The following is a 25,164-nucleotide window of genomic DNA, read 5'->3' on the forward strand; positions in this document are numbered from 1 at the left end:
AAATTCTGATATTTTGACATTTGTTTTTATCCCAGATTGCATTTTGACTTCTTTTTTCAGAACAGAATTCCAAAATATTTAGATTTGGAAGTCTCAAAACGTTTTGGTTTGGGTGAGTTTGACAGTGAACGGCATCTGTCTGTGCTGCCATTGTGTGTCATGGGAATTGTGTCATTTGGGTGTCATGCTTTTCTGAACTGGGACTTGATCTTAAACTCCCCTCCCACACAAACACACAGGGAAGCAGTTATTCAAAAACAAGCAGAGTTTTACTGGTAGCAGAAGCACTCTTCGGAACCCTCTGAGAAGAAAGGGGTAGTCAAGCATAGGAGAAGCTTCCTATAAATAACTGCAAAGCCACCTCATTGTTTTCCTTCAAAATTCCTCCTTAAAACTCCCATCTGGTGTTATACCTATAAAAAAACTGGACAATAGTTAGCCCTCTGGTGTACTACAAGCATTGGCTTTTATGATGACCAACATCATCTCTGATGGTTCTCAGGGTACCCAGGACTGTGAGTCAACTTGTTACCCACCCTGCCTCCAGCAGGAGGCAGACTTACATGAGCTTAAGTGTGTGCCTGCTCCTGACATGACCATCCTGTTAGCCACCCAAACATTCTCCTCTGGACTCTGCCAGCCCTTACTTTGCTTTGACAGTTAACAATACGTGCACTCCAGTCCTCAAGTCCCTTTGAAGCATTTCCGCATAGTGTCTAGACCTTTCCCACTGGACACTCAGAAATACCAGGTCTGCTGACCCTAAGGGATCTGTGGTTACCCCAGTTTGAACGTTTCAATTCAGGATCAGTTCCTTGTATAATAACACAGCACTGAGACATATTTATAGTGAAAACAAGAATAAGTTTATCAAAGATTCAAGACAAAGTGAGTAAAGATAATGAGGGAAAAGGGCTACCTGTAAAGCAAAATCACAACACAGTTTCAAGAAGCTAAGCTTAACTTAACAGGCTAACCTTCTGTCTATAAGAAGTGTATCTCACCCCAAATGTCATTTGCAGCATTTCAACCAAGCCAAGTGAAGAGCTCATTTTCCTGAATGTAAATGTTCTGTTTACTTCCTAGGTGCAGGATAAAGGGATGTCTCTTTGCCCTCCACTTACATCCCAAAATTTCATCATCTATCCTGAAGGACAGTAAAAAAACCTTTGATTGTTTTTCCTGTTGATTTCACTTCCTCTGTTGACTTTGTATGTAAATAGGGCTTCCATGTGTTGGTTTACAATGCTCACTTTACATGCTGACCAAGAGATAAGTGAACATCTTTTGTCTGCCAGAAATCCTGTTTGTCACCTCTGCCTTGATACAGACTTTAGGAATACATTTTCAGCATATATAAACAACTCCTTACATAGTATCTGTATCTACATTTTAGCATAATAATGATCATTGTGACACTGGCTTCCATTTAACACTTCACATGATATTCTTCGATGAACCTGAATGTACATACCCGGATATTCTTGTAACTCCCTTTCCAGTTGGCACTGAATCACAATCTCATTGTTCACTTCTGCTCACTCCATCTGTTTCTTTTTTCTATCTGAGGCTACAGTTTTACACTTAAATTGTAAAATCTTCAGGGAAAGGATTGTCTCTTTGTAAGATTTGTACAATGCCTAGGGTAACCCACTGGCTTTGATCCACTGGTGAGTGTGTGTACAGATGCCACACTGTGCCTGATCCACAGAAGTTATGAGTCTATTAGATCCCCATCTAAAGAGTCTTGGCCTCTCAGCTCAAATTATAGCAACTCATGCTTTCAGGTCTGGAGGTCCCCAGTTCATTTCCTGGTGCACTAGTGACAATGGTAGCGATCATAGGCACAATGGGGCATGCCTCCAGATACTACTGTAATACAAATAATAATTAGTGCTATTCAGAACACAATTAATTAATTGTACTTTTTGATGTTTAAGCTATTCTACACTGGAGGGGGAAATACACCACATACAACACTTATTCCCTGGCTCTTCCTACTGGCACCCAACTAACCTGTCTGCCATAAGGAGCTCATTCACAGAGACAAATGATGGCTAACCACTGAGTGACATTATGCCACAAAGCTACCTTATTCCTTGTTACAGCCCTTCCATATGATTAATGTGCTTTTGCACTGCACAGTGTAGGGAAGAATACAAATCGGACGTGCAACTGTATATTGTAAGACAAGTTGTATGAAAAAGTGCACCAAAAACAATGAGCACCTTGTAGACATGAGTGGAGGAACTAATGGGGCAAACCCTAAAAAAACCACAGAGAGATGTTCATGCAATTGTCACAGAAGGCGATAATAAGATGGAGTCGACAGGCAACAGCAACCGTAAAAGTGTTTGTACTGGTAAGCAATCCAGTTGCACATCTGTCCATACCGATAGGCAGGGGAGGGAAACTGCTATCACAGTTACTTGAACTACAAATCCTAAATTCCTTTTCTTGAACAATAAGAAACAATATTCAGGTTTGTAAGAGAGAAAAATAGGAAGACAGCAGAACAAAGTGTTACATTTCTAGTAAGCATGGGAAGTTTTTTCTCCTCTGTAGTTAGCTAAAGTAGAGTTCTACTTCTTTTTTTCCACTGAACAAAATAAGGAAACTGGGTTAGAATGTGTTTCATAGAATGCTCTTTGGGGTTTTTGGTGGGGAGAGGGGTTGCTTTTTGTTTGTTTTAAGATAGATTCTAGTATCTTGGAATTAAAACAATTCAGTGGCCCTCCTCCTGAAATTCAGGGGAATTTTCTGATGGCCTGTACCCTCAGAACTTAGCTATATGGATATTCAAACTCTATTTGGCTCAGTTTTATTGGGAAGAATACCTTACCTCTCACATCATGGGTTGGAATGTGATCTCAGATACAGAGCTATGCTTTGATCCAAAGAAATAAGCAGAGCTTATCCAATAATTAAAACAATTTGTATGTAATTTGACAACTGTAATGTCATGCAATTAGGAGTAGAAGTAATAAATGAAAGTGATTAACTGTTAGAGCATTCCCTTCCTAGAAGGCAGACACAGGAAGGGAAACTCCACAAAGCCAACCTCAGTTGAGTTTTCTGGAAGTCATTGACTCAAGTTTAATTGAGCATACCGGAGCTGTGCTCTTTGAATTAACATAAATGCCGCCTTTTATTTAATCTGCAAATACCTGCTTATCTGATCACTTGGAACAACCAGGGGATCTCTGAAGTCTTGGATCTATAGGCAACGAAAAGGAACAGGCAAGGGAATGTCCAATCCTACAAGATGCTAAATGTGCTAAACTCTGATTGGAGACAATGAAAATTATTATTATAAATGACTGCTATTTGTCTGGATTTTGCTCCTGGAGGTGGGGACTGTCTCTTAATATGTGTTTGTCCACAATGAAGCACTGGTCTCAGTTGTGGGCTCTAGGCACTACTGTAACATAATAAATAAAAAGTTATTTAAGAGAAATCTGCATTAAAACTACTTTTGTAACAAAACATTATATTATTCTGCATTGTGACTATATAAGACCTCTCAGTCAGTGGGATAGTTATACTCACAGCTCCCAGCATTAACCCAAGGATATTCAGCATTTCCAGACAGGAAGGACACTACCAGTCCCTGTAAAGAGGGTTTTCTTGTTTTCTTTTTTTTTTTTTTTTTTTTTTATTAAAGCAAGTGTTACTATTTAATGAAAAGGATAGCTGTGTGGATGTGTGCTATGATTGGACAGACATTCTGTCAAAACCAAGTTACAGGATCTCATCCAAAAGGTGGAATATTTATTATCAGTTGAGGAAGTGAACATGCATGGATTATTAAATGAAAGGAGTGGGAAAGCAGCTCAAATGTCCACCTTTTTTAATACTATTAGCATCAATATCATGGCCCCAGTATATTTTAATCTATTTTTCAAAATATAGTTATAGTTTCATTATGGGCTTCTTACCTTCTGTATGCATAGATTACATAAAACACTGCTGTTGCATAAAATGCATTGTATACACACCAAGTACATTTAATGACATGTTACAATAATACATTTATATTTAAAATACAACATATTGCACTCTATGACATGAATATAGCATGCCATTGGTGGATTTTAAACAATTAAAAACTGGTAGTTTTCATAATATTTACCAATATTTTGCTAATTTTCAGATGTACACCCACTCCATTTTAGAAGGTTAGATTCACTAGTACATCTTAGGTTACTTTAGGGTGCTCAGATGATGCTTTATGCCTTACTAGCAAGATCCTTGTGAGAAGTGACATGGGAATAATTCTTTACATCACCAGAGGTCTCACACATCTCCAGATTACTTGTGCAAACAACTTCACATCCACCTGTTTATTTCTTGAATTCTTTTAAAAAACACTTTTAAGGCTCTCTTAATAAACTTCTCTGAAATGGGCAATTTTTAATCATTCATTCCCAAAAATTAAACACACAAACAGAAAACTGCACCACCATAGTAAGGAAGCAAAACCAACCACAACAGATTTTCAAAGAAATATCAAAAGCACTGTCACCTCTGAAGTAAGTTCCCATTCTGCTGCAGGGTATCCTTAAAACTCAATGATCTCATCTTAGCATGGATTTAACAACTGCACTTTCATCTGCTTATACTCTGGTTTGCATCTCTCACAATTCCTTTTGTTACGGCTAAATAAGCCGACTAAAACAGCTCTGTCTTCAGAATTGTCAATTGAGTAGTTACCCATTTAAAAAAAACAAAAAGTCCTGGGGGTATAGAGTCTCTTTCCTCTCCTTATATCAATTCCAAGCAGATTTCCATCCATATGCATTTGAACATTTGTTTTAGGATGATGCACATGTTAAACATGTGCTTGCAGCAAAAACCAGGATTATTTAATCAAATGATGGAAGCTATCGACATGGATTCCTCTGTTTAAATATTTCAATTTAGGTGTATTTCAAGTGTGTTCCTACCTCAGTGACAGGATATTATACATCCAAAAAAAAAAAAAAACAACCCAACTCACGTCAAAGATGCAGCATGACTGATTTTTAAGATCCAAAGCAATTTAGAACACCAAACTTTTAACATGACTAAAAAAAAGTCTAATGTCAAGGCTTGTAGAAATATGTCTCTCAACATCAAGCAGCATCAAACTTCTGCCTGGGGAAGTACTTCATGTCAGTGTTTAGAAAACAAGAATATCATTAGCAACTGGATACTGTAAGTAAGAGGTGACAGAACTTAATGAACTTCCCATACCTTGTCAATTTTTTTTAAAACTTTTCCTTTATTTTATTAGTAGTTTATTGTCAGAGAATAACAGAGTTCTCACTTTTTGTTTGGGTACAGCAAGTCAGATACTTTATTATGTTTAACACAGTACTGTACTGTACAGTATCTGCTTCTTTTTTTTTTTGTCTCCGCTGCCTGATTGCATACTTCCAGTTGCCAATGAGGTATGTGGTTGACTAGTCTGTTCATAATTCTGGTGTTCATAACTCTGAGGTTCTACTGTACTTCTTCACACAATGCAGTCAACCTGTGAAGGCCAAAATTATAACCAGGTTCAGAAAATAATTAGTTAGTTCATGAAGGATAGGTCCATCAATGGCTATTAGCCAAGATGGTCAGGGACGCAACCCCATACTCTAGGTGTCCCTACTCCTTTGACTACCAGAAGCTGGGACTGGACAGTCGGATGGATCACTCAATAATTGCCCTGTCCTGTTCACTCCCTCTGAAGAGTCTGGCATGGGTCACTGTTGGAAGACAGGATACGGGGCTAGATGTACCAATGGCCATACTGGGTCAGACCTTTCTTATGAATCAGTGGACATGATTCTCATTTACACTCAGGCCACTTTACACAGCTCTGGCAGCATAAGAGTTTCTATCCACTATAAGACTCCTTTGCATCCCCAGAGCTGTGTAAAATGGCCTTAAGTGTAAACACGTCAGATCCATTGTCCCAAGTTCCCAGGCATAAATAGTTCAAAGGCACTGAACTCAGCATGGGTGGAGAAAAAAAGACATGCCTTGTGCCACTCAGCAGTAATCACTCTAGCTGCTGAAGGAGTGTTGTTGACAAACTTTAAAGGCAAATTGGAAAAGTTAGGGCAATTTTCATGGCTCCAAAGTATCTGGGGGACGAGGCAGGGCACAAAAGGGCAGGAAATTGTGATCCCACCAGTGAACTGTCCAGAGAGAAATTACTCAAAACCTCAGCTCATTTAAAGTTAACTTTATTCTTAAGGGGTAGAAGAATGGAAATGAGCTGGGGATTTCTAGAGATTGAGGCCAGAACTGATCATTCATCATCTACCTGACCTCCTGGTAGGCCACAAAATTTCATGGGCACCCCTTTCTAGGGTCAATAACTTTTGTTTGGCTAAATCATAACTTCCAGAAAGACTTTCAGTGTTGATTTGAAGACCTCAAGAGATTGAGAATCCACCACTTCCCTTGGTATTTTGTTCCAGTGATTAATCACCCTCCCAGTAAAATTTGTGTCTAATTGCTAATTTGAGTTTGTCTGGCTTCAGCGTCCAGCCATTGCTTCTTGTTATGCCTCTCTCTGCTGGATTAAAAAAAACCCCTTCTTCCTCTTATCAGCTTTCTTCTTCAAAGTGCTGTCTCTAGGAATAGAAGAATGTTTTTATTATTCAGTGACAAAATGCCTAAGAAAAGCCATAGTAGGCTTTTTTAAATGACAGTCTCTCTCTCTTTTTTTTTTTACAAGTTATCTATATCAGCAATAAGGCGCTCACAGATGGGTCCTACTGAACTATAAGCCATAGAATTGTTTCATTACTGTGTCACCAAACACATTCTGCATTTGTGCAGCTCCCTGAGCAATGGACAACTATTATTAATTATTAGTTCTATAAACACACCAAATTGTGGTTGGTGCTTTACAAACAAGAGCACTCACAAACTATAACAGGAATGTAAAACAAGTTTTTGGTTTTTTTCCCTCTCCATTTTGTTCTTCCCTATTTTCCTGTATTTTATGTTTTCATTTTAATGTTTTATTTGACCATTTCCCACCAAAACTTTCCTATTAACTCATTTTAACTCTTTCCTCTATTCCATTTTTATTTAACCCTCTTTTTTCCCATTCCTAGTTTGTTTAGACTTTTCCTATTTTTCCCCTTCTCTCCTTTTCCCACCCCCACTTTTTCATACTGTGACCCTTACTTTTCTTCCACCTTCTCCCCACTAAGGACCTGATCCAGTTGCCATTGAAGTCAGCAGGAAGGTTTCTATTGACTTTAGGGTTCAGAAGAGGAGATCTGGTTTCTGAAGAGGCTTCTGTGAACGTTTTACTCCTGCCACTACATTCTGCAATCTCCAACTCATGGGGAAGCAGAGGTCTTTCATAAGAGACGCATGGTAGGATTCCTGCCTCACATGATGCTAGAAAGGGGAGGCCTATAGGAACTCTACCTCTTTCCCATGCCACTTCTGTCTTTTCTTATACTATTTAGTTACAGAAGAGGCCTTTTAGATGGGGTAAAGGTGGTATTACTTCTGTTCTACACACTGCTGTGGGGAATGGCTCAAGGAGCCTAATGTCACAAAACAGCTCCCCAGTTCAGTCATCCCTAGGGAAAGGGCCACAGAGGGAAAAGGACTGGTTTCAGTGCTCCACAGAGATGTAATATCCACTACAAAAGGATATCCTTTCATACTGTTGTATTCTTTTTAGTGGTGGCTGCTAAGGTCTTCAAATATTATTGCCTTCCATATCACTAGTTTCCTCAATAGTGGCAGCTTCATTTTGTGCCCGTTAGGAAGGGGGGAAGCTGGACTAATGGCTGTGTAAACTTCTGGCAAATCCAGCACAGAGCTTTTCAGGCACACTAATTGCTCCACCATTACTTATATTTGTTCATGAAACTGCCAACAGATGGGTAATGCTCTTCCAATGCAACAGTTACCTCCAGGCGCACGTATTGTCAAATTACTGTGAAACGTTTTGTTTGTGCCCTTTACTGCTTCTCTATGATGTGTGAAAACTGCCTCAAAGTTTTTTTTGAAGCACTTTTGACTCAACATGGCACTGGAGAGCAGCTGAGCAGGATTCAGCTTCTTGAGAGGTCAGCATCCATATACTCTGAAGATTTTGCCAAAATCTTCCAAGTAGACATAGGAAACCAAGACTTACTATTCCTGATACAATATGTCTCATGTATAACCAATCCAAGAACATCTTATTTATTTTTTCCCAAACACCTTTGAAGCCATCTTTATGGTATGTCCACACTAAAATCAGAGGAGCGATTGCAGCACTGGTTGGCACATCGCTCTAGTTTTAATCTAGATAGCACAGCTAAAAATAGTAGCAGAGACGCAGCAGCATGGGCTTCCGTGCAGGCTGTCCAAGCTGGCTGCATTGCTAGTCCATGACCTCACTGCTATTTTTAGCATGCTAGCTAAAGCTAACAGAGGTATGCCTCTGCATAACAGAGCTGCAATCCCCCCGCCAACTCTAGTGTGTACATACCAAAAATGTTTTTAAAAATTGCTTAATGGTTCATCTTTAAAATTTAGAATACAAACAAAGATATTTTAAATCACTTCTATTTAGTGTCCAGATTAACCAATCTGGTAAAACCAAATATATCTATGGCTAACATATCAGATTTATGTGAGAAGAATTTATGGCTGAACAGGGACGTACCTGGGGTGGGGAGGGACATAGAGATTAACTAGAAGAGTTGACTCAATCTTAATAATAGTGGTTAAAATAGCACATTACTGTAGTAGTGTTCAAAAGTATTCATGACTTGAATGATCACTGAAGTTCATGCCTCAGCCAGAGAGCATCAGAAAGGTAGTTTAACTCCCAAGTGCTGATTTTGCACATCACTTTTAGCATTTCCTATATAACCAGCAGGCTCAGCAGAGTGGAGCATCACACTTGTATACAGCACTGTTAGTTGTACAGTAAAGTTAGTTCCACTGATGAATCTTTTCCCCAGGCTAGTTATTTTATTTTGAAGTCAAATCCTTAATAGCTTTGTTTTGCTGCTGTCTCCTCAACTCTTTCCCTTGCTGTATTTTCTCTTTGTTCATTCGATAGCAAATTAAAGAGTAGCTTTGAATGAACCATTTGTCTTTAATGCTGTTCTGCCTTCCCCACATCAGTTCCTTTTGATCACACCTGGAAATCTTAAGACACAAGCATTCATTTTCCGACACATGCTGAGATACTAGAACTTCCAATCAGAAGTTTTAGTATAAGTTTTGCTTCTTTGTACAGTAACTCCTCACTTAACATTGTAGTTATGTTCCTGAAAAATGTGACTTTAAGCAAAACGATGTTAAGCGAATCCAATTTCCCCATAAGAATTAATGTAAATAGGGGGATGGTTAGGTTCCAGGGAAATTTTTTTCACCAGACAAAAACTATATATATATATGTATATATATACACACACAGTATATGTTTTAAACAATTTAATACTGTTCACAGCTATGATAATTGTGAAGCTTGGTTGAGGTGGTGAAGTCAGAGGGTGGAAGAGGGTGGGATATTTCCCAGGGAATGCCTTGCTGCTAAATCAGTGGTTCTCAAACTTTTGTACTGGTGACGCCTTTCACATAGTAAGCCTCTCAGTGCGACCCCCCCATATAAATTAAAAATACTTTTTTACATATTTAACACCATTATAAATGCTGGAGGCAAAGCAGGACTTGGGGTGGAGGCTGACAGCTCGCGACCCCCCATGTAATAACCTCGTGACCCCCCTGAGGGGTCCCGACCCCCAGTTTGAGAACCCCTGTGCTAAATGATGAACTAGCACTCAGCTGAGCCCTCAAGGGTTAACACATTGTTGTTAATGTAGCCTCTTACTCTACAAGACAGCAGGAATGGAGGGGAGGGGAGATAGTATAACAGACAGAGACAGACACACACCTTGTGTGTGGGAGAGAGAGATAAATGCACACTGCTCCTTTAAGTAAGCTGACCCACTCTTAAGTGCATTGTCTTTTTAAGTGCATCAGGAAGTTGCGACAGCTGCTGCTGCCCCAGGCTCTCTGTCTCTTTCCCTCCATGTCCCCACCCTGCTCTATATGGAGAAGAAGTAGGGTTACCATATCCAGCAAATAAAAAAAGAGGACCCTCCACGGGCCCTGGTCCCACCCATTTTCCCACCCCCAGCCCCACCCCAACTCCGCCCCTTCTCCACCCTAACTCCGCCCCCTCCTCCCTCCCACTCCCAGCCACGAGGAAAGGGCTGCCCGAGCGCTACTGGCTTCACGGTTTGCCGGGCAGCCCCCAGACCCCGCGCCCCCGGCCGGCGCTTCCCCAGCACAGCTAGAGCCCGGGAGGGGAAGCGCCCAGCCGGGGGCGCAGGGTCTGGAGGCTGCCCGGCAAACCATGAAGCCGGTAGCGCTCGGGCTTCGGGCAGCCCCATGCCTCCGGACCCTGCGCCCCCAGCCGGGCACTTCCCCTCCCGGGCTCCGGCGGCGCAGGGTCCGGAGGCATGGGGGCTGCCCGAAGCCGGTAGCGCTCGGGCAGCTCGGCTTTTAAACAGAGCCGAAGAGTCAGGGGAGGAGCAGAGCTGCCATTTTCCCGGACATGTTCGGCTTTTTGGCAATTCCCCCCGGACGGGGGTTTGAGTGCCGAAAAGCCGGACATGTCCAGCAAAAATAGGACGTATGGTAACCCTAGAAGAAGGGGTAAGCAGGGTGTAGGAGCGGGGGGGGGACACCCTGACATTAGCCCCCCTCTTCCTTCCCTCCCTCCCACAAGCAGGAGTCTCGGGGAGCAGCTCCAAGGCAGAGGGCAGGAGCAGCACATGGCAGTGGGAGGAGGGATAGCTGCAATTATTAGCCTGCTGGCAGCTGCTACACAGGGAACTTAGGGGAGCAGGGAGCTGATAGGGGGCTGCCGGTCCACCCTGGTTCCAAGCCCCCACCAGCCAGCTGCAACGGGCTGCTCTTCCTGCAAGCAGTGGACAACGCAGGTGGCTGCCAAACGACGTTAGAAGGGAGCATTGCACAACTTTAAACGAGTATGTTCCCTAATTGATCAGCAACTTAAGAATGAAACAATGTTAACTGGGATGACTTTAAGTGAGGAGTTACTGTACTGTATATGGAAGCATCAGATTATTCATTAATAATGGAACTGCTAAGTATTTTTGTAATATTTTCAAGTTTTTGGCATATCCTTGTGGTTTTTTTCCCCAGTAAGGAGTGCCTGGGATCTGAATATTGATTCACTCTGTCCTCATCAAATCCCACCAAGGAAGGCACATGGCAGGTAAGTCCTTATCTATAGGTCTTGTTCCTAAACTTCCCTCTAAGCCTACCTATCCTCTTGAAAGATACCTATGCCATCACCACCCATTCCACAGCTGGGTGTTGCACACCTAGATTACATGCAACAATTCTACATCCATAAATTTAGGACTTGTCTTCACTGCAAAGTCAATTTGAGTTAAAATTAGAGCATGCCTCAAACTGATGTTCACACATAAGATTCCTTAACGGAAGTGCAGTGGTGCTTTTTAACTTAAGTTAGCTGACTCATCAGCTGCTAACATGACCACGTTGTATCATGGACACAGGCTAGCACCACTTCAGTGCCACTAGTCCTCCAATGCCTTCCCACAAATTTACTGTGTGTGCCCAGAAAAGACAGACAAGTCTTCCCAGAGTTCACAAAGAAAGAATTCCTAGAGCAGTTCATCTTAGTGCAGTGCAGAGAAATGTGGGATGTGCCCTCAGCAACCTTAGTGCACCACACGAGTGAGTGCAGCACCCCAATAGACATGGCCAGAGGGTTATTTGGTGGAATGGCTGCACTTACTTGAGAGGAGTAACTTAACTGTGGAAAACTCAAGTTAGCTTGACAACGACAACATACCCTGAACCTGACAACTCTGCTACATCCTCAGGTCAGCCAACATCACTCCAGATTAAAAAGGGGAAAAAAAGAGAGAAAAAAACCTTTCATTCCCCAAAAAGCACATCCGTTTTCACTCTAGCTGCTTTCAGCACCTTTCAGTTAAAATTAGTATCAGATGATGTCATGTATGATTCCACTTTTCTGCTTTTCAAAGTAATTCCTCACTGGGTTTCTAAAGCAGTGTGCTGCACTAAACAAGGTAGCCCTATATTCAGAATTTCTTCTATTTCTTCGTATTCTTCAGGATCCAGTGCAGATCCCCAATATTCAAACCTTTTTAGCCCGTAGCTGATTCTCTACCATGTCCACATATTATTTTTATGCATAATTTTTCCAACTTAGAGAGTTCCAGACAGACATGCCCTTTTTCAATTGCCTGCTCTGATGTCTATCACTCAAGCATCATAAAACACTCTCTAGCCTCTTCCTGAAAGTGCTCGTTTTAGCAGAAAGTGCAGAGTGCTCATATGGTCTCTGAGGAGATTCCAGCAGATCCTCAATCAAATCGTCTTCTCAGATGACATATTTAAGTCTCAAGTCATTATATTAGAAGAGGACAACTGACAGACCTGGCTGTACAAAGTTCTCTCCTTTCTCTTTGTGTTCCATTCTTTTAATGTTTTTTATGCTTACACAATAGATGGATGATTATAGTGTGGTCTATTTTGGGGGCAGTGTGTGGAACCAAGCAACCTGCTAGGCTAGGCTGAGCGAGATTACAATGATCTAACAATTTTATGTTCATTTCTCTAGGAATTTACGGGAAAATATAACACTAGGGATCATATTATGATCTGTAAATCTATAGTAATTCCAGTGCCTTCTAAAAGGAGTCATTCCACTATAATGCAGATCAAAACCTATCCCTCAGTTTAAATCAAAACTTTATAAGACCTAAAACTTCAAAAATTCCATGAAAGTGATGGATATTCTGATCAAGACCAGTTCTGGCACTCCCTTATCATCCTTTCCTCTTCAAAGCACATATACTGTATACTCTATGTTTTTTCCTCCCAGGTATGTCCCTATTCAGCCACAAACTCATTTTACATAAATCTGGTATGTTAGCCATAGATATATTTAGTTTTACCAGATAGGTGAATCTGGATACTAAATAGAAGTGATTTAAAATATCTTTGTTTGGATTCTAAACTTAGAGATGAGCCATTAAGATTTTTTTAAAACAGTTTTGGGTATATTTTGCAATTGAAAGTGGGATTGCAGCTCTGGACTAGAGACCAGCAAAAAATCAAAGAATCAGAAAAATAGGGGGGAAAGGGAGAACAAAAAAAAAAGGAAAGCAGATAAAGTCTGTGAATGCCAATAATTGACATGGTGGCAATTCAGCAAGATTCTAGTTATGGGCAAAACCAAATGCGGAATTTAAGATATGTACAACCCCAGTCCTGAACTACATAGAGTGTGATCCTATTAAGATTTTGGCAACATGTTAATTAAGTGTAACTTAAAATTTATTAGTAGGCTACAGTTTATTACATAAACGAAGTCACCACCAAAGTAGTATGTGGCTCACCCCTGGATGCTAAAAGAGCCCTAACTACAGGAATCACATCTCAGCATACGGTAATAACTTAGGAAAATTGTAATAAATGCACTTCTAGGGAGCACTAAATAGTCATGAACGTGGTTAGGGATGTTTCACAATATCATCTTTCTAAAACAAAGCCATGTATCTATGTACTGTATATAATTACTATGGTAGAATGCGTCACTAATTACGGTGCTGTACACTAAAAGATAACTTTCAAAAATACTCTTATCTGCATTCTGCCATTTTTGAGTTCCTGGCAAGAGCATTTACAGTGCATGAGTGTGGAAAATTGACAGATTCTGCACATTTGGTGCTTTTTCGTGATGTTTGCTACATTCAGCTGAATATAAGATTTCAGATATTTTTCCCAGCTCATCCCACTGTGTAAATCAATGTATTAAGCCAGCCTAGCAGAAAACTAGAGCAGGCAGACAGAAAATGTGCTTATTCTAAATTTTAAAAAATGGTGAGCTGTTTTCTTATAAAATGTAATGGTGAATAAACATTTAAACACTGGGTTACTCACCAGAGCATAAGCCACACACATCATGTATCCCAAGAGCAGGAAGAAACATACCAGAGAAAAGAAAAGGCTTAGTGACTCAACAGATTTGATGCTTAAAAAAGAAAAGTATCTACATACATTTAAATAAGAAATGCATCTATTAAGCTAATATCAGTTACATATTTCCACAGAGGAGAAAAAGCTAATTTAGAAAAAGCAACAAGTCTGTCATTCAAAGCATATGCCTATATTTTAGCAACTATAATTAGGGGCTTATTTTTTACTTTGTGGAAACGGAGCAACAGATCGAACAATTGACCCTGTTCCTTTCCAGTATGCATTTCTTTGGCTACTTCCTTCTTTGCACATATTCATAGTTCCCCAAGTACTCTTTGTTCTTTTGAGACTATTCCTCTTACTTGTGGAATTTATCTATCCCTTCCTGTCCTTGTGGTTTATCTCTCTCTCAAGGAGAATAATCTAAAACACAAGGAAAAGTAATTAGCATAGCAGGTATAATATATGGATTATGGATAGGAGGGAAAGGAAATAGTGATTTGCTATCAAATATCATAATGAATGGGAGCACCAGTTCATAAATTCAAGGTAAACCTGTTTCCTTATGCACCATAAAGGTGCATGACTACTTAAACAATGGATTTATTATCTTTAGTATTTGATAGCCAAATTTGTTGAAGGAAATATAATGTTCTCTGAAGGATACTACAAAAACTTGATGCCAACCAGTGGGCCATAAAAAAGTAAGAAAAAAGGAGAGTTAATAAATCTGAGAAGCCAACGACTATATGAATAGTATCAATAAGAAAAAATCCCTACAAATTCAAAGACAGTAGAACACCTGGAGTAATTAACTGAGATTGTAATGCTAAGAATAAGCAAAGACCAGGCAGCGGTTTGGCTTTCGAGCACAAAAAGTCATATGGGTGAGGCAGGCTTCGTCTCACCTGAGTAATTAAATTGTATCATTTGCAGCCCATTCTTCTGAAGAACGTTGATGCTGCATGGCCATTGTCCGGTAAACAGTCAAGGTTGTGGGCTTGATACTCATCTACACTAAGATCCCTTTGCACCACTCTGGCGAGGTAAAGGGGCCTTAGAGTTAAAGTTAATGCAAATCGGGCCTAGAAAGAATGAACATTGTTCTCTATAGCTAAGGGTCAGAGTGATCAGAAGAACAACTTTTGCTACTGAATTTAGAAAAAGTTCAAGAATGTTGTCTAGGGAAATAACTAAAGAAAATTGATACATCCAGGCCAAACCATCACTTTCCCTTCAGCAGACAGAAGGATGGAAACTAGCAGCTCTTGAAGGATGAGGGTGGGAGGAGAGACAGAGATGCAGAAGGGCCATTGCTATCTCTGTGGCATCCTTCCTCTGAGCCTGGAGAAGTCCTCTTGCAAAAAAAAAAAAAAGGCCAGGGAGGCCAACAATCTCCACTCTTTGGCAGCAGCCCTAACCCCACAGGAATTCTTTACCTAAGTCGGTGCTGGATAGATCGACCATTCATTTAGCTGGGTTCCCTGTCTACAGAGTGCCCAACATATCCAGGATTATTGTGAGTCAAGACTTTAGGAGTTTGTTCTTATACCATCTCATAACCTCCTGATGCCTGGCTGATTTCTCATCAACTTTTGCCTTTTCTCAAAATAGCCACATCTCATTTTTTCCAATAGGACAGAAATCATGCTGCCTACAATGAAGATGGGTTCTGTGGTAAGGCAACTTGGTGGGGGAGAGAGAAATTGGTGAGCAGACAGAAACTAAACGTTATGTGTAGCAGAACATCAGGTATGGCAGGAGGGAGACGGGTTCAGGGAGGAAAACTGCTTGGGACAGAGGAGAAAAAGAGTAGCTAACACAAGGGATTTGGGACAGAGAAGAATGGGAGGAGTAGGAAATTGAGGAGGAAAAATGTGGAACAAATGAAAGTGGGGGGAATATGAGTAGGACAGGACTTGGTGGAGCAGGGAGAGGAGAGACAGGCAAAGAGATAGGGAAGGCATGGAGGAAAAAGAGGAAAAGAAGGACAGCTACCACACCTTAGGGATTTGAAGGTTAGCAAACTCCTCCTCTGAGCAGCCAGTGGGGGAAGGCTGCACATGTGTACACGCATTTACGGCTTAATTTTGAACCTGAAGTGAATGAACAGAGATTGGGGTCATGCACCTGCCTCCTAAAATCAATAGTCAAAAGACAGACCAAAGAGCATTGGGATTTATTATCTTTTAAATCATGATTTCAAAGCCAGACTCAAGATTTTTGAGCACTTAATGTTGGAAATACCTGCAGTCAGAGGATGGGAAGTATGACTCCAAAAACAAACCTATTTTGCCAGGGTGGGCTGGGAGACAGTTCAAAGGCCTCTGGCAAAAAAAGAGGTTTGCAGGTTCAGTTGCCCATGATTAACCTTTCCAATTCCGCATGCAGGTGGGGGAAGGTTAACAAGTCCACAATGGCATATCTCCCTCCTCCAGCCAAAAGATGTTAAGGATACATCAGGATGAGAACCTGTGGAGTTTCCAGTCCCCTGTGCAAGACAATGTGCTCCTAGGGTCAGATTCTAAGCCTACTGCAGTTAATGGAAATCTTTTCATTGACTTAAACAGGCTTCAGATCTGACCCCTATACATTTTCTTCTAAACATTAGGGGTGCGACAGCTTCCTAAGGGAGTTCAGTGCTCAGATCCACTGACTTTCAAAGGGAAACTACTTTGAAAAATACCAGACACCTGCACTTTTCCAAGGATGAGTAAGGAGAAGTGTAGGAAGGATACAACAAGAAACAAGAGTCTGTACATACTAAAGTATATACATTATAATTATTATTAATTTATTTGTATACAGTAACAAGGAGCTCCAGTCATGAACCAGGCTCTCATTGTGCTAGGTGCTATACAAATAGAGAACAAATAGGCCCGGCCTCCCTGCCTCAAACAGCTTGAATATTATACACATGGTATAAGTCAGTGGTGGGCAACCTGCGGCCTGTGGGCCATGCGTGGCCCATCAGGGTAATCCGCTGGCGGGCCACAAGACAGTTTCTTTACATTGACCATCCGCAGGCATGGCCTCCCACAGCTCCCAGTGGCTGCGGTTCGCCATTCCCGGCCAATGGGAGCTGCGGGAAGCAGCGGCCAACATGCTCCTGCAGCCCATGCCTGAACCAATTAGATGTGGAGAGTCATAAGGCACTCGTTGATGCCAATGGGGAGGTCAGTCAGGCAGTTGACTAGAAGGTTTTTGATTGCAAAGCCAACACCGTGTATTTGCCTGTCATTTGCTGGTTTTCCTTTTCAGAAGAAGGTGTAACCACTGCACTCTTCCCTCAAATGGCCTTCATCTGCACGTCTTGTTGCACTGAGAGCAGCGATGTCGATGTTATACCTCAAGACTTCTCAGGCAACAATTGCTGTTCTGCATTTGAGTCTTTTACTTTTTGATCCATTTAGTAGAGTATGGACATTCCAAGTTGCAAGAAACATTTTTGTTTTTCAACGGTATTGGGAGTGATCCTTCTGGACACAGTTATCCAGTCAGATATGGTGGGATAGCCTATGTTTGGGGCACCTTTTCTAGCCCCTTCCCCAGAGAGGTTCCTAAAAAGGCCTGCTCAGTCATGACCGCTGCTGCTGAAAATGCCCCCGTATCCCAGTCCAGGGGCACATGATGACTATCTTGTGGTCACCGCCTGTGTGTGTTGGTCTGTGACTAGGGACTCCTGGTGATCACTTCACCTATCCCCATTGCCACTTGCCCATCACCGCAGGACTTTTATGGGTAGGGGTGGGGAAAAAATCTTCCTGTGAAAGAAGCTTGCGCATGAGTAGTTTAATGTGGGGGAGCCGATGCGCACCAGCAGTCACACAAATCTTGGCGAAAGAGGCACCTGTGTCTGGTGGCAAGGAGGCCCAAGACGACCAGGGGTTTCTCCTCCATTGTTAGCCTTCATACGCCTTTGCAGCCATTGTAGATCAGATGAGGGGAAGAAAATAATGGGACACATGCGGGGGGGGTGCCCGCCTGCAGAGGGAGGGAAAAAAAAAAAAAAGCCCAGTCCTGCCCCGGCAGAGCAAAAAAAACCAAACAAACAAAAAACCACAGTGCTGCCAGTGATATCGGGACAGACAGACACCGAAATATCGGGACGTCTGGTCACCCTAAGCCATTGAGAGATGATCCTGCTTCATCCACCTGTTCTGCCATTGAGGTCTTATACTGGGTTGGGCTGGGCTGGGCTGCACTTGTCTGGTACTTCACCTTCAACCTTACCACCATGGGAGATCCTACCAGGAGTACAGGACTCCAGACAGCATCACTCGTAGGGTCTTAAGTGTACGTAAACTTCTTCACCATGTCAAGGTGGCAGCCCAAGGAGAAGTGAAACCTGAGCAACTGAAAGGTGAAGAGATTTTTAGTCAGACAGTTTAAAGCTTGGGAGAGGATTGTTTGTGTTTTGTTAACATATATCTAACTCAAACTCCTGGCAAAGACTTGTGAGAAAAGATTTTTTGCAAAATTTTCAACACCATCCCCTCCATTTCACTTCAGTACCAAGGAAGCATCCCTCAGTCCTTCAGTCCTCCAAAGCATTCCCTTCAGCAAAAAGAAGGAAGACAAGACTTGATGGTTCTGACACAAAACACAAACAAAGAGGAATAAGATTTGCAAGAAGTCTTTCAGGATTTATAGAGCAGCAAAAAAAAGGCCACAAACATTTCCCCTCCCCCACACGGGTCACCTTTAAATAATATAATGTGAGTCAATAATAAAAGAAAACTTTGATTTTCGCTATCTGTTGATGCACAATAATGCTGAAAGAATTTTTGCCATTTGAATTGCTAGACTAGCTCACCATGTTTATTAAAGTAGCATGTAAGGCCCAAACAAGAATGTGGCCCCATTGTGCACCAGGAGCTAAAAACACCCCTGGGAATTCAGAGCACAGAGGCTTGGATTCCCCTCAAAGCAGTCCCAGTGGATGGCCAGTAAGGGGTGTCCACCACACACAGTGGTAGGGCATCTGGGCCTGTTTTTGCTTGCCAGTTGTTAAAAAGAGATTTTGTTTAAATGTGGTAGATTTCATATATTAGGAAATAATTAAGGCTGCAAAGTCAACTGTGTTTGCCCAGACATTTAAACCAAAGCAACTATTCACAATAATCAGCCAGACTCCTCAAGACTTCCAAATCTCAGTAAATACCCAACAGAAACATACCACAAAGACAATGTTAGTATCAGAGTCAAGACAGATAAAAGTGTTTTGTACATAGAAGTGGTGAGTTTGCTTTGCCAGTATTTTGGGGAGAAGGTGATGGGCAGGGCCAGCTGTGATGTTGCACCCCATAATGCTTTATGGAAACATGCTTATGAATGTATATATGACATAACTGGAATCTGTTTTATGCTACATATGCCATGTAACATATCTATGTAAAGGTTATGATGTACTGAATCTATTCATCCTATTTGTATGCATGTGTCATTTTTGTGTTCCAAGGTATGAATATTGGCTCTGTACTTGCTTGATTTCTAAGTAGCCTTAGTAAAGCATATAGTCAGCTTCTTGAGAAAGGAATGTGCAAGTTAAGCACCCAATCAAGAAGCACTTAATGGTCAATGGATCTTGGAAGGCTCCAATCCACATAGGAAGTCTACTTGAGGACGTTCAAGACAGCATGTGAACCATGGTTGCTACCTGTAAGTTCTGAGTCATGCGTGGACATGTGACTTGCCCATGTGACTCCAAAACTGGATCTTGGAGCTGGACTTTGCATAGGAGAGAGGAGTGGGTATCCACCCACAAGAGAAAGTCTATTTAAACCCCTGGGAGACCCCTCCATTTGGTCTTCAGCTGGCTCAAGAGATAGCCTCTCCACCCCCAAGGATACCTAAAAGAAACTGGAACAAAGAACAGTAACTACAGCGGGTGTGAGTGATTGCTGGACCCAGACTAGGAGACCAGTCTGTAAAAAGAAACTTACTGGAACACCTCTGAGGGTGAGGTTTTATCTGTATTCAGTTTTCTTACAGTATTAGGCATACAGTTGCGGTTTTATTTTATTTTGCTTAGTAATTCACTTTGTTCTGTCTATTGGAACTACTTGGAACCACTTAAATCCTACTTTCTGTATTGAATAAAATCACTTTTTTACTTATTAATTAACTCAGAGTATGTATTAATACCTGGCCGGGGGGGGGCAAACAGCTGTTCATATCTCTCTATTAGTGTTATAGAGGGCGAACAATTTATGAGTTTACCCTGTATAAGCTTTATACAGGGTAAAATGGATTTATTTGGGGTTTGGCCCCCATTGGGAGTTGGGCATCTGAGTGTTAAAGACAGGAACACTTCTTAAGCTGCTTTCAATTAAGCCTACAGCAGTTAGGGGACATGGTTCAGACCTGGGTCTGGGTTTGCAGCAGGCTAGCAGGTCTGGCTCTAACCAGGCAGGGCACTGAAGTCCCAAACTGCCAGGGCAGGAAGGCAGGGGAAGAAGTAGTTTTGGCACATCAGTTGGCAGCCTCAAGCAGGTTTCTGTGATCCAACCCGTCACACCGGCCCTAGACCAAATGGCACCCCAGGCAAGGAGCATCTTTGGTGCCCTTCCCCCCTCCATTTGTTAAACTTTTGAATACCTTTTTTTTATTGCATTGTAGCCCATTTCACAACTCTGATGCACAATTTGCATGCATGACTTATCCCTGTCATCAAAGATACACTAGGATCTGTAAATCTGTATTTATTCAGGCCACATATAAGCAATTAAAAAAATCGTTTCCTCTAAGCTTATAGAAACTTTTTAATTTTAAGAATAACTAAATTGTACTAACATCAAGAAATGGAACTGTCCTCAAAAATTACATGTTAAGTATGGCAAAAGAAGTACCAGTATTTCCTTTATATTGTTGTGTAGACAGGGGCTCGTTAGATATCTCTGGCATCTCATTAAATATGTCCTTTATTAGTTGCTACTTACACTCTTCAAGTCTTAAAACACAAGTACACTTTCACAATGACTCAATGAAACAAGATTCACAATATCGCAGCTGGGCTCTCACTTCACTTCAGTTTGTTCACTGACTGACCTATATACCCGAGAGGGCATGGCTGACAACATTCTAGGAAGTTCTAGGAAAATGTAGTTCTCAGAAAGTCTGGAAGGTTCCACAAGATTCTACAAAGGTCCAGAACATTCTAGGAGGTTAGTGAAAAATGAATCCACATACGGTATACATTTTACTTCAAACATTCTATTTTCCCTTTTGTCACCAACAACAAAAACAGCATCCTGAGCCCGGCACCTCCCAAGCCTGGCACTCCAGGCCCTAAAGATGGGCTTCATGTTATTCAGGCTTACAAATATTGTTTGAGTGTTTGGCAGGCTGGGTGTTATCAAAAATGCTTGAACGACCAAAAAAAAATCAAAAATTTTAACCCAATTGATTAATTGTTTGAAGATCCCTACCAGGTTGCCTTATTTAATAGTCATTCTCCTATTTCAAACATTTTAGTCATCCCATCAGGAAATAGAAACAGGATCAGATGAGTAAGGTGGCTAAACATCATTAATAAGGAATATCAACAAACCAAAGCACCCAGAATTTGTGTGCACTGGCAGTTCTACAAATAAGCAGATTTGTGGGAAAACATCAGTTAGTGTATGGCTTTGCAAACAGGGTAGGCTTCTTTGCAACAAATCCTTCAAATAGAAAAGACAGGTGTTCCATCTGTGTTATGACTAAGAACCTGTCTACTTGAAAGAGAGATACTGATTGTTCCAACAAACACATGGAAGGAAAATCTTACTATAACAGATGGAAGGTATATTGGTAATGAAATCACAATGAGTTTTATCAGTTATCACACAAAAAAGAATAGATGAAGGGCCATGAAGTCGCAGAAAGACTATGGCAAAGGCTAGACGAGCACCTATTTGAATTTGACCAAAAGAGGTATTATTCATTATTACTACTTTAAATCCACAAAAATTTCAAAGCTACCAAGCAAGCAGCAGAATGGTAATCCCTCACATTGAAATCTATGTTTCCAAGGTGTGGAGTACCAGAAGTTCTTGTTACTGACAATAGACTGAATTCTCAAGCATAGAATTCCAGGAATTTACAGAGACCTGAAAGCCTGAGTATATTATCTCCTGTCCAAAAATACCCACAAAGTAAGAAGATGGCCAAGAAAGCTAATCAAATAGAAAAATGCTTACTGGCACGTAAGCTTTCCTTAATAAAGAGACATCTGGCCCTGCTGGAGCCATGAAATATTCAATAGAAGAGTTAGCTTCCCTTGCACAGAAGCTGATGAGCAGATAAAGACTTCCCCAAAGCAGCAAGGGGAACAAGAAGTTTCTAGGGGAAACATAGAAGTCACCTGTTTAATCTGACAACTGGACAGGTACTTCACTTGAGAATAGAAAACAACACTGGAAGTCAGCAAGTCTCATACTCCCTACCAGAGACCTGATCGTAGGTCAGAAGTAATTGGAAAAAGTCATTGAAATTTACTTGACAAGCCTAACACATCCTATACAGCCAACAAAAAGATGACCACTTAATTCCTCAAGATAAATAAGGAAATGAGAGAATGTCTCAATGTGAGCAGAATCTTTCCAGGCACCAGCATCATCAACCATGTCAAATCTAAGAACTACTCGGCATAATACAACCAACCTAGAATGAGTGGAGTTACAATGTGCTAAGAAAAATAGCTAAATGCATACCAGACTAAATTATTAAGTGAGTCTGCAATATATTTATCATTCGATTTTGAAATATGTTGTTATGATATGTCAGTGTTAAGAATTGGATTAGGAGAATTAAGTAACAAAAGAGGAAAGATTTAAGGATATCAGGTTTCTACAGAGTGTATGAGTGCAGATGCAATGGTGTAAAGTTATTATGGGAATGACTATATCTATTAAATTGCAAAATTCAATATCTTCCATTATTGTTTACAGTGTTGTTGCAGTCATGTCAGTCCCAGGATATGAGAGAGACAAGGTAGGTGAAGCAATATCTTTTGGTGGAACAGATTCTGTTGGTGGAAAGGACAAGCTTTTCAGCATCACAGAGCTCTTTCTCAGGTCTGGAGAAGGTAACCAGAGTGTCTAAACTAAATTCAAGGTCGGGCAGATTATTAAGCACAAGGGGTTCACACATACAATAGGAGACCGCTTAAAATGAAATGGGCAATAAGGGTTAGCAAACAATGTTAAGCATCTGAGTATGCACTATATGAATAAGATGTTTCCAGAAGCTTGCTCTGAGTGCCTCTTATTAAATATAGAGTGCTATGGCCTTTTCTCCAGACAAGCATGACTCCTCATTGCTGATGTTTCTATAAAGATATTCCAGAGATACCTTTGATAACTTAACCTTCTAAGAAAAGATTGTCTTCCATATTTTGGTTTCAAAGAGACCATATTCTAGAGAATGAAAAAAAAAAAAAGACTGTAAACACATAAAGACGCTTATTTCACAGGAGAAACTGAAACACTATTTTTCAGTACATTGAAAAGGTACATATTTCATGTGATTGTCCAAGTTAAAGCTTAGTTTTTTGTGATATGATTTCAATAAGACCTAAATGCTACTGGTAATGGCATCTGTAAATGTTTTCCAATCTAAAACCCATGCAAAAGAAGAAAAGTTATACAGCTGATGGAACATTCTGTTATATAATTTTTTAAGAGAGTATACCCATGCCCCGTCTAACTAAATACATTGCAGCCAATAAAATATCAAAGACAACTTTAAAAAAATCATTACCATGTCAGTATGTCTGGTTTTCCTTTGATGGTTTTGTGTACCACTCCAGAGCTCAGTGCAAGATCTTTGTTAAACATAAAGCCTTTGATTAAATATACACTTTCAAACTGCTTCTGTAAAAAACAAATTGAACAAGCAAATTGCAAATGGGTCCAGAGATAATCAAATAAGTGAATTAATACTCCATTTTTAGTTAGCACTCTTCATGTTCAATGCACTTTCCAAACGTTATCTGGTTATTTAGCAAATATAAGCCCTGACCTGACACAAACATCACCCCCTGTGAATACAAGTATTTGGCCAGAGGAAATACTCCCATCATTGCCAAAAACCCAAAGACGGACTTTTTATTTTAACCCATTTTGCAGAACAGACTCTACTACTAGACACAGATGTTCCTTTAAGGGTACGTGATGCTGCAGACACCTGTGGCTGGACTGTGCCAGCTGACTCAGGCTCACAGGACTCAGGTAAGGGGCTGTTTAAAAAGCAGTGTAGACGTTCATGCCGGGCTCTAGGACCCCGCAAGGGAGGAGGGTCCCAGAGCTCGGGCTGCAGCTCCAGCCCCGAACATCTACACTGCAATTAAATAGTCTCTTAGCTTTAGCTCCGCAAGCCTGAGTCAGTTGGCACAGGCCAGCCGCAAGCGCCTAATTGCAGCATAGACACACCCTAAGTCCTTATACTATACTCTAATATACTTCAGTGTTTAATTCCAACAGTCCTTTCTCTCTGTGCTTAAGCATAAGATTCCTAATTAACCTAGACAACATACTGTTGCAAACACACCTTGCAAGGTGTATTAAGTGAGCATTTCAGGAAACTGGGTGTATTAACAAAGCAGCACAAAGGAGGAAAGGTCCATTTTAAAGGACATGCTGAGAGGAGACAGGAGAACTAGAAAAGAGCTGGGAGAGAATCATTTCTCATGATTCCCCCAGACCACAGGCTTGACTGTATATCTTTAGGGCACAGGCACTCAGAGAGAGAGGAGATAGGACAAAGGCAGATCACTCCAGCAGGGACTGACCCATAGCAGCTTGGTTTTGCACGGCCTTATATCTTCTAAACTGGTGCAATTTTGTGTGTAGATCAGGCTTTAGGAGTACTCACACAATTAAAGGTTACACCTACGCAAAGTAGGTGTAAAATATTTCCAAATGAGAATTCTCTACCCATGTAATCTGTGGTAGTATTTTCACCAATTTTGAATGACTCTGGGGACACTCACTGCAAAGCAGTGGAGGATCAGTTCCCCTGGTTTCTGAGGTTGTGTGCAACACACACAAAAGGAGGTACCTACAATCAAAATCCATTTTGGAAAGTGTAGGCCTGCATTAATAACTTGGACCCTAGTTGTGAATCCCTTACTTACCTGAGTTGTTCTATTAAAAGCTAATGGGACTA

This window comes from Trachemys scripta, chromosome 1 (assembly GCF_013100865.1).
Source record: "Trachemys scripta elegans isolate TJP31775 chromosome 1, CAS_Tse_1.0, whole genome shotgun sequence".
NCBI classification, from domain to species: domain Eukaryota; kingdom Metazoa; phylum Chordata; order Testudines; family Emydidae; genus Trachemys; species Trachemys scripta.